Genomic DNA, 9,378 nt, shown 5'->3' with positions numbered 1-9,378 from the left:
ATTATTTTAATTCCTAGTATCATGTTAGGATGCTTTTTTGATTTCTAGTATCATGTCAGGATGCTTTTATGATTTTTAGTATCTGTTAGGGTGTTATTTTTAATATTCCTAATATCATGCTTCTTAGTATCATGTTTTGGCTAATGCTTTGATTATGATTTTTATTAGTGACATGCTAGGATTTGTTATTAATCTGTTTAGTATCACGGCTATGATCTTGCTAATATTATTTTGGAGATATTGGTATTATGATGATTATGATAATAATTTGTTGTGTCAATTAATAATTATTACAATGCTATTGATTATGTTTAAATGCATGATCACAGTGGGGTTCAAAGTTGATGTTTGAAATATTCTTTACAGTTTCTCGTGGAGAAGCATTTGGGGAGCTTTTAACCTCTTTAGGGAAGGTAGCCAGTGGAAGGTAGGTAATGGTAGGCCGTCGTCGAGCTTACCAAAGAGAAAAACCTAACTTGGTCTCTCTATTGGGTAGAAAGGGCACGTAAGGGTTGAACCCACAAGGACTAATAAGGAGAGCACTAACAAAAATCGATTTTTGATAAGCTAAGTCAAGTCTTTTTTTGGGTTAATAGTTATAAAGAAAAGTTACAAATGATAATAAAAAGGATCTTGGTAAGGTATCCACCCATCAAGTCATTCACAAACTACAATTTAACATACAGCGTATAGCAATTTGGGGATAAATTAGGGGAAGTCAACTAAGGCACCCAATGACAGGAATGGTGTCCTTCGAACAAGTGTATTATTCTGATAGAGAGTTCGGAATTAATTAGAAAGCTAATTATTCAGTGAGGTCAAGTGATCGAAATGCCTAGCTGGAGGCCGCTTTCGATCAATAATATTAATGCATAATTAATATTACAGCTTAATCTTGACTGAACCCCTCGGATCACACCCAATCGTGTGGCCGAACCAAAACGACGAATTAATCCGAATGATTAAATGAGTCAATAGAGTATTTACGAACAAATACGTCGGATTCCGAACTTGGAACGTCGAAACCGAGCGTCGTAAGTCGAGTCGAATTTAGGAATCGACGAGACACAAAAATCGACCAAACGAAAAGTCCTTGCTAGGGAAAGATGGATAGCATGGCTAGCCAAGGGCCACTGCTGCAAGGAAATGCTCAGCCGCAAGCTCAGCATGCCTAGCATGGCCGAGCATGCCCTGCGCTCATCGCAAGGCCAGCATGGCTGGTTGCGCTTGCTAGGCAAGCTAGCAGCCAGCCCCGCACCATCGCAAGGTCTGCAGCAAGCAAATGCTCGTTGTGCCTCGCGCATGGTTGCATTAACTAGCTGGGCACAACCTAGCACAAGCAATGCAACAACAATAACAGCCCGCGTTGCGTACGTGGCCTGCTGGCTGTGTGTGCGTGCATGCGGGCTAGTTGGCAGGCCCAGCCATGGCTTTAGGCGCCAGCTAGCGTATGCTCATTGGCTTTCTTTGATTGTTGGGATTGCTTGGGGAGCAAGGGGTGGATGGTCCTCCCATGTGGTCCTCACCTAACCACTTGCTCTCCCCTTGCCACTTGTCGTTTGGTGATTCATTTCGATATTTAATTTAATTTAAAATTAAATTAAATTCCATTTTGCACTTTTTCCAACTCTCCCACATTGATGGGAGATGATATTTCAAGGGCTCATTTCCCTATAAATACCAATCATTTGGCATTGAGAAAGAGCACTTAAGTTGTGAACTTTAAGGGATCTCCAAGAAGATAAAACCTTTGTTCTAATACTCCTAAGTTATTTTTGGCCTAGCCCCGACTAAGCTTCGGGGTAAGGGTCGGGTCAGTTCAGGGAGTGAGGGTGTTAGCCGTCGGAGGTTCGCGCATTTGCGGGACTCTACGCTTTCAAGTCTGAGGTCTGAGTAAGAGCGAAGCACGCTTCAAGAGTAATGATTCTTTCTCTCTCCTCTTGTTAATTATGTGATTATGGTTTTAATACATGCTTATTTACTTTAATTTGTGTGCGGATTTTGGGCGGGTTTCCTTCCACGTGGTGTTAGACATCACGAAACCCAACAGCGGTATCGGAGCCGCGTGCATTTAGTTATTGTAACTAATATATCAATTTAGATGATTTAAATGGATTTAAATTTCTTGTCTTGCTTTCTAATTGGATTAGAGGCTCGTTTAAATTAGTTTTAATCTCGTATTTATACTATTTTAGCTAAAGAAGCCAGATTTCGACCCAAAACAAGTGAATTTTGGGTGGAATCGATGTTTTTAATTGTTTTTTATTCACTGTGTGGGTGCTCCAGAAGCCAAAATCCACCCAGAAACATGTTTTTCGAGGGGTTCTCGTTTTTGACGAAAAATTTTAAATCTTTAAACCTTGATTAATTATTGCATGTTAATGTTAGATTGGTGTTTGGTTACACCATTAATATACTACAATAATAACCCTTATTAAGCATATTTACGAAGTCATAATTGGTGCTTAATTTGGTGAGTTCATTTTTTACATAAACTTGCAATTACACATTTTTGCAAATTAATTTCTTCAACTGTGAATGTTTATGGTGAATTTCTATTTTTGAAGCCCCTAAAATGTTAAAAATCCAATCTTTAATTGTTTATTTGGTTGAAACTTAACTTTCTAAATTCCATGTTGAACTAAATTTTGATTTTAATTAGTTTTGAGTTGATTAAAGTCTTAAAAATTCAAACTTGTGATTGAAATTTGATTACTCTTCATATTGGAAGGATGTAACTTTTCAAGTTTACACAAGTTAGTGTTGGAAAAATTTTCATTGGATGATTGTGTTTAATTTTTCCAACTCCTTTTATTTTGTCAAATCTCATTATTAATTTATGTTTGGCTAAATTAATTGTGAGAATAGCCATCAATTTTTGTAGAATCAAGTTGAGCCAAAAATAATTTAAAGAATGGTTCTTGAATTAATTTTGGTTTGTGCACTAAAAATTGAATTTATTTAAGTTGGACTTGTTTTATTTTTAATTTGCTCAATATCGATTCTAAAAATAATTTAGAATTAATTTTATGTCACATAAAGAAATCGGGATAAAATCTCGAGGCACAAGCACGCAAATCGAGGCACGAAGTCTCGAGCACATCTCTCGGCCAGCTAGGCTGCTTGCGCAGCCCGCATGTGGCTGCCGAGGAGTGCGAGGCTTGTGCATCGATGTGTGCGTGAGTGTGTGTGTGTGCAAGCATTGGTGCGCTGCTTGGTGCTGCATTGGTGCGATGCGTGGGCTGCGACGTGTGACTGGGGCCAGCACTGCATTGGTGCGATGCCTGGGCTGCGTGGCTGGGGCCCCCACTTGATGGCGTTGCAAGCGTGCTGTTGTGGCCAGCATAACGCACATAGTGCGATGCTGTCAGCCACAAGCAGGCTACTTGGCGCAGTAAGTGGCTGTGCAGGGGCAGCAGCCACGCAAGGCAGCTGAGGCTCAGGCCTAGCAAACCAAGCCTCGTTGCTTTGTGCTAGGCACTCGAGCATCGTAGGGCTATGCGATTTTGCGATTTTTGCCGTTTTAATTATTTTATTTAATTAATAAAACGAGGCTAGGCCTCGGGTTTTCCCGGCACTTGCAAAATAATTTTTGGCAAAATTTGAGTAAACCAGCTTAATTAAATTAATTGGATTAATTATATTTAAGTTGGATGCGGAATTTAGTGGGAGCTTCATTAATTATTTGAGCTAATTTTATTGCGTTTAATCACATAATCTATTAACAACTTTGATTAGTTTAATTAGGCGCATTAATTGGATTAACCACCTTAGTTAGTTACTAGTTTGCACGTGTTTTGCTTTATTGCTTGTTTTTCTTTGTAAAATGCATGGGTCATTCACGTTAGTGAATGGATGAATGGAATAGATATTGTAATGCAGGTTTTACAAAATGGCAACTAGTGGAGCCCGACTAGGATATAAATACGGACAACATCCCGTTTTGTATTTTTGTAAATCTAAATATGTTCTGCGTATCGTTGTGTATTTTTGTACCTTAATATTTAGATTAGTCCTAGTCTTAATTTCTAGTAGTTGCATAATTGATGGTGATGTCTCGAAGATGGCGTTTCTAAGAAGATGAGCCAAGATGATGCTACGAAGGCCCTTGAAGAATTGAAGACTCAAGTTCAAAGGGTCATGCTTGTTGCCAAATGCATCTTTAATATGCTTTATATATTTTTCTTATATAATTGCGATGTTAGATGCTTGTTTAGGATTTCGAATTTTGAGATGATTAGTTTAGTTCACTTAAATCAACCAACATAGAAACCCTAAGTCCCAAAGAAAATTGAGTTAAATTTGTCATTCCAAAATGACACTTACGGAACTAATGAGAATAGTAATGGGTTGTGTCAAAGAACATCATTACTACTTTCCTAGGGAAGTGAGGTATGTTGGTGCGCTTTCCAAAGCAAGGCATCGCATACACGTTAGTTTTGGTTAGACTCATCGATATCAGTAAGGAGTCCTTAGATGTCGTGGCAACGGAGATAAAACGTCAAGAAAACATTAGATGCGACGTTTTATCGAACCAAGAGTAGCTTAGAGCTATTAGCAATTGAATTGCTTACCTTAAAATATTAAGTGTTAAGACAAGCCAAAGCTTGCTTAATCAATTTTTGAATTTCGGGGTCTTGGAATCATTTTATTCTCGCCTAAATGAGACAATTTTAAATGTGTGGATAAAACGCTCAATAAGATTGAAAATTTTTGCATGTATGCTTTAAATTTCAAACTTATTGGTTTTATGAATGGTTTTTCATTGCAAATTCTTTCAATTGTGGAATCATGTCTGCAACTAATAACAACAACAGCTTAATGTGCCTGGAACTCCCCGACAAGTTGTCTTTTAGCCTAAACTTGGTCAACTTCAAGGAATGGGAAGAGGAACTCCAAAAAACTCTTTGGAATTGTTCCATGGAGTACATTCTTGATACTCCCATTCCAAGCTTCTTCTCGAAGGGAATCATGAGTGATAAAGCTCATGATGCATGGTCTTCCGATTGCAAGAAAGTCTCATGACTAATGGATAATTCCATCTCGGAAGAATGGAAGGAAAAGTTATCCTCCTATTTTCCGAACATGTTCCTCAAAGCACTTGAGGGCATTATCAATGTGAGAGTCAACAAGAGTCTCAATGGAAACTATGATGGACTTGTGTTTGATGTGACTAGGTAACTGTCAAACATGAAGATAAAGCCACCAAAAGAGGGTTGCCTAGCTAAGGAGAGGTACTGGCTTTGGTCGAAGGTCTGCAATACCAAATTGAGACCCGGTATGCCTCTACAACCTCATGTGCTTAGAATGACTAGACTCTTCAGGCACATGGAGCTTCTCGGAATCCCATTGGAGGATGAGATGGCGGGTCATATCTTGCTTGCCTCACTCCACTCAGGCTATGATGCACTTAGGATGCATATAGCTGCGGGAAAGGAGTCACACTCTTTGAGAGATGGGTGCAACTACTTTGCAAGGCCAACTCCTATGGAGCAACCAAAATGCCCTTGAGAGCAAAGAAGAAGGAGTTCAAGAACAAAGCGAAGATGCGATGCTTCTATTGCGGTGGGCAAGGCCACTACAAGAGGGAATGCAAGATCTTCCAAAGGGATGAGGACAAGAAGAATGTTTCATCTACCTCAGGTATCTTCATTAACACTTGTGTATAAGCTATTCATAGGCATTGGATACCATGTATCACTCACTTTATGCTTCCATTTTCAGGGACCAAGTGAGAGGGCTTCACAAGTCAATGTGCAACTACAAGCGGATAATGAAGATGGACTTTTCCGTCATGCTTGTAGGCACATCATTTTTCTTTGGCTTGTTATAGAACTAATTCTTGTTTTATTATGTTTTGAACATATTTTAATCAATGGCGTTGGACACTGGGTTATTTGATCACAAGACTATAACAATGGTTGTTTTTTAATGTCTTGCTTATATGTTTTATGAGATCACACATTTAATACGTGACTAGACAAATGTTAATGATACCACAAAACGAGCTAAGACCATTGAGTCGAATCAAACCTACCAGTGGCATTGTCGTCTTGGCCACATTAACATCAAACGCATCAAGAAACTTCTTCATGAAGGGATTCTCGATTCATTCGACTTAGAGTCGTTTGAAAATTGCGATGAATGCTTACTAGACCAGATGATAAAGTAGCCATTCTCCAAGTTGGGAGAAAAGGCTAGTGACTTATTGGGTCTTATACACACAGATGTATGTGGACCAATGAGCACAACCGCAAGAAATGGTTATCGCTATTTTATCACTTTCACGGACGACTTTAGTAGATATGGCTATGTCTACCATATGTCGCACAAATCTAAATCTTTTGAGAAATTCAAAGAGTTTTAGAGTGAAGTGGAAAATTAGGTTGGCAAGAAAATCAAAGCACTTCGATCGGATCGAGGTGGCGAGTATTTGAGCTATGAATTCGACGATCATCTGAAAGAACATGGAATTCTCTCAGAATTGACACCTCCTAGAACTCCACAATGGAATGGAGTGTCCGAAAGGAGAAACTGAACTTTGTTAGACATGGTTCGTTCAATGATGGGTCTTAGCAATCTTCCTATCTCTTTCTAGGGACACGCACTTTTAACCGCAGCACTCACTTTGAACCGCACTCCGTCAAAAGCTGTCGAAAAGACTCCACATGAATATGGATGAAAAAATCTCCACGATTGTCTTTTCTTAAGATTTAGGGTTGCGAAGCATATGTCAAAAGACTCATATCTGACAAGCTTGCACCAAAATCTAATAAGTGTTTCTTTGTGGGCTATCCAAAAGAAACTAAGGGGTATTACTTCTACAACCAGTTAGAGAACAAAATATTTGTTGCTCGAGACAGTGTCTTTTCGGAAAAGGAGTATCTTTCCAAAATGACGACTGGGAGGAAAATCGAACTTAAAGAAGTTCGAGAAGATGAGCAACAAAGTCAACCTGACAAAACTGACAATCAAAGTTCTTTAAAAGCAGCTGTTAACATTGGTCAAAGTCAAACCGATAATGTGCAAAGTCAAAATGACAATGCAAATGGTCAGCCTATTACCCTGCGTAGGTCGTAGAGACCAAGATCTCAACCAGATAGATACCTCGGTGTTGTCTTAACCGAGGATCAAGATATCCTAGTTGTGGATGGAGATGAGCCAGGACATACAAATAAGTTATCACGAGCCCCGACTCTACAGAATGGCAAGAAGCCGTGAAATCCGAGATGGACTACATGTTTGAAAATCAAGTCTAGGACTTGGTTGATTTGCCTAAAGGTTACACACATATCAGTTGCAAATGGATTTTCAAGTTGAAAACCGACAAAGATGAAAATGTATATGTATACAAAGCTAGATTGGTGGCAAAAGGTTACAGGAAAATTCACGACGTTTATTATGATGAAACTTTTTCGCCAGTCGCCATGCTTAAGTCTGTCCGGATTATCCTAGCAATTGCCACATATTAGGATTATGAGATATGGCAAATGGACGTCAAAACCGCTTTCCTTAATGGGATTTTGGAAGAAACTGTGTACATGACACGGCCGGAAGGTTTTGTAGATCCAAACAATGCTGTGAAGGTATGCAAGCTTAAGAATTCCATTTATGGACTAAAGCAGGCAAGCAGAAGTTGGAATCTGCGATTCGATGAAGCCATTAGTGAGTTTGGTTTTATCAAGAATCCAAATGAGTCTTATGTTTACAAGAAGGTCAGTGGGAGTGACATCGCATTCCTCGTCTTAAATGTCGATGACATATTGCTCATTGGAAACAACATTCAAATGTTAGAGTTTGTAAAGGCTTGGCTTGGAAAGTGTTTCTCGATGAAGGACTTGGGAGAGGCACAATACATATTGGGCATCAAGATCTATTGGGATAGATCTAAAAGGATGATTGGATTGAGCCAAAGTACTTATATCGATAAGATACTGGCACGATTCAATATGAAGGAAGCTAAGAGAGGCCGCTTACCCATGTCACATGGCATAAATCTCAGCAAGAAATAGTGTCCAAAGACACTTGATGAGCGAGATAGGATGAGTCTGATTCCATATGCTTCGCTTATTGGATTGATCATGTATGCCATGATATGTACTAGGTCGGATGTATCGTATGCCTTGAGTGCTACGAGCCGATGCCAATCAGACCCAGGAAAGGCGCATTGGACTGCGGCCAAGAATATCCTAAAGTACCTGAAAAGGAACAAGGATAAATTTCTGATCTATGGTGGGAGTAAGGATTTGGTTGTTGAAGGTTATACCGACGCAAGCTTCCAGACTGACAGAGACGATTTCAAGTCACAATCAGGATACGTGTTATGTCTTAATGGAGGAGCATTTAGTTGGAAGAGTGCTAAGCAAAGCACGACTGCAGACTCTACAACTGAAGCCGAATATTTAGCAGCTTCAGAAGCAACTAAAGAGGCAATTTGGATTCGTAAGTTCTTGGTGAACTTGGTGTTGTCCCCTCAATAAAGGGACCAATAGACCTCTACTGTGATAATAGTGGGGTTTTTGCCTAAGCTAGAGAGCCAAGGGAGCATCAGAAAGTCAAACATGTCATGAGGTGATTTTCACATGATAAGGGAATGGAAGTCCAAGGGTGAAATCAGAAATTGCAAGATTGGAACGGACGACAATGTAGCCGATCTACTCACTAAACCCTTACCTCAAGTGAAACACAACAAGCACGTTAAGGCAATGGGAATTAGGCACATTGGAGATTGGCTTTGATTTCCCTATTTGTGTGTTTTAATTAAGTTGTGGAGATCTTAAAGTAAAACACCATGATAAACCATTCATTTATGGAGTAATTTAATGTTTTCTGTAAATTATTATTATTCCAGTTCTATTTAATTGTGGTTTAGAATTAAATAATGAGTCCATTCGATTTGAACAATCCAAATAGGGTATCAAGACCATGTCTTGAATAAATAAACACCTATTAAGTGAACGTTGAATATCATATCGAAATTATTCCTAATTGAGGTCATTTGAAAGTTGGACGACTAATGACCACGTGAGATTAGTGTGTAGTATGATTTATAGCACCATTTCTTGTGCTACAAGGACATGATTGTCATAAATCATTTGCACAGGTATTAGTTTGTAACTATACCGGATCGACCTATGAGAATACTTTAAGAGATTTGACAATCGTCATAAGTATATTATTCATTATGGCTATCGGAACCTCTTTCCTCGACCATGAGTGTTGTTAGTTCTCTTGTTTGAGTACTACTCCACTTTGATGTTGTCAAACGTTTGCCGTACAAGGGGATTATAAAGGAAACAGTTGGGCGTTTAGGGCCTCTTAGTAAGGGAAGTTGACGATGCAAGACTAGGAATGTCCCCCTATTAACAGTAGGGAACA

This window comes from Chenopodium quinoa, unplaced genomic scaffold (assembly GCF_001683475.1).
Source record: "Chenopodium quinoa cultivar QQ74 unplaced genomic scaffold, ASM168347v1, whole genome shotgun sequence".
Lineage (NCBI taxonomy): Eukaryota > Viridiplantae > Streptophyta > Magnoliopsida > Caryophyllales > Amaranthaceae > Chenopodium > Chenopodium quinoa.
The sequence above is the reverse complement of the archived record's forward strand: the minus strand, read 5'-3'. Positions refer to the sequence as shown.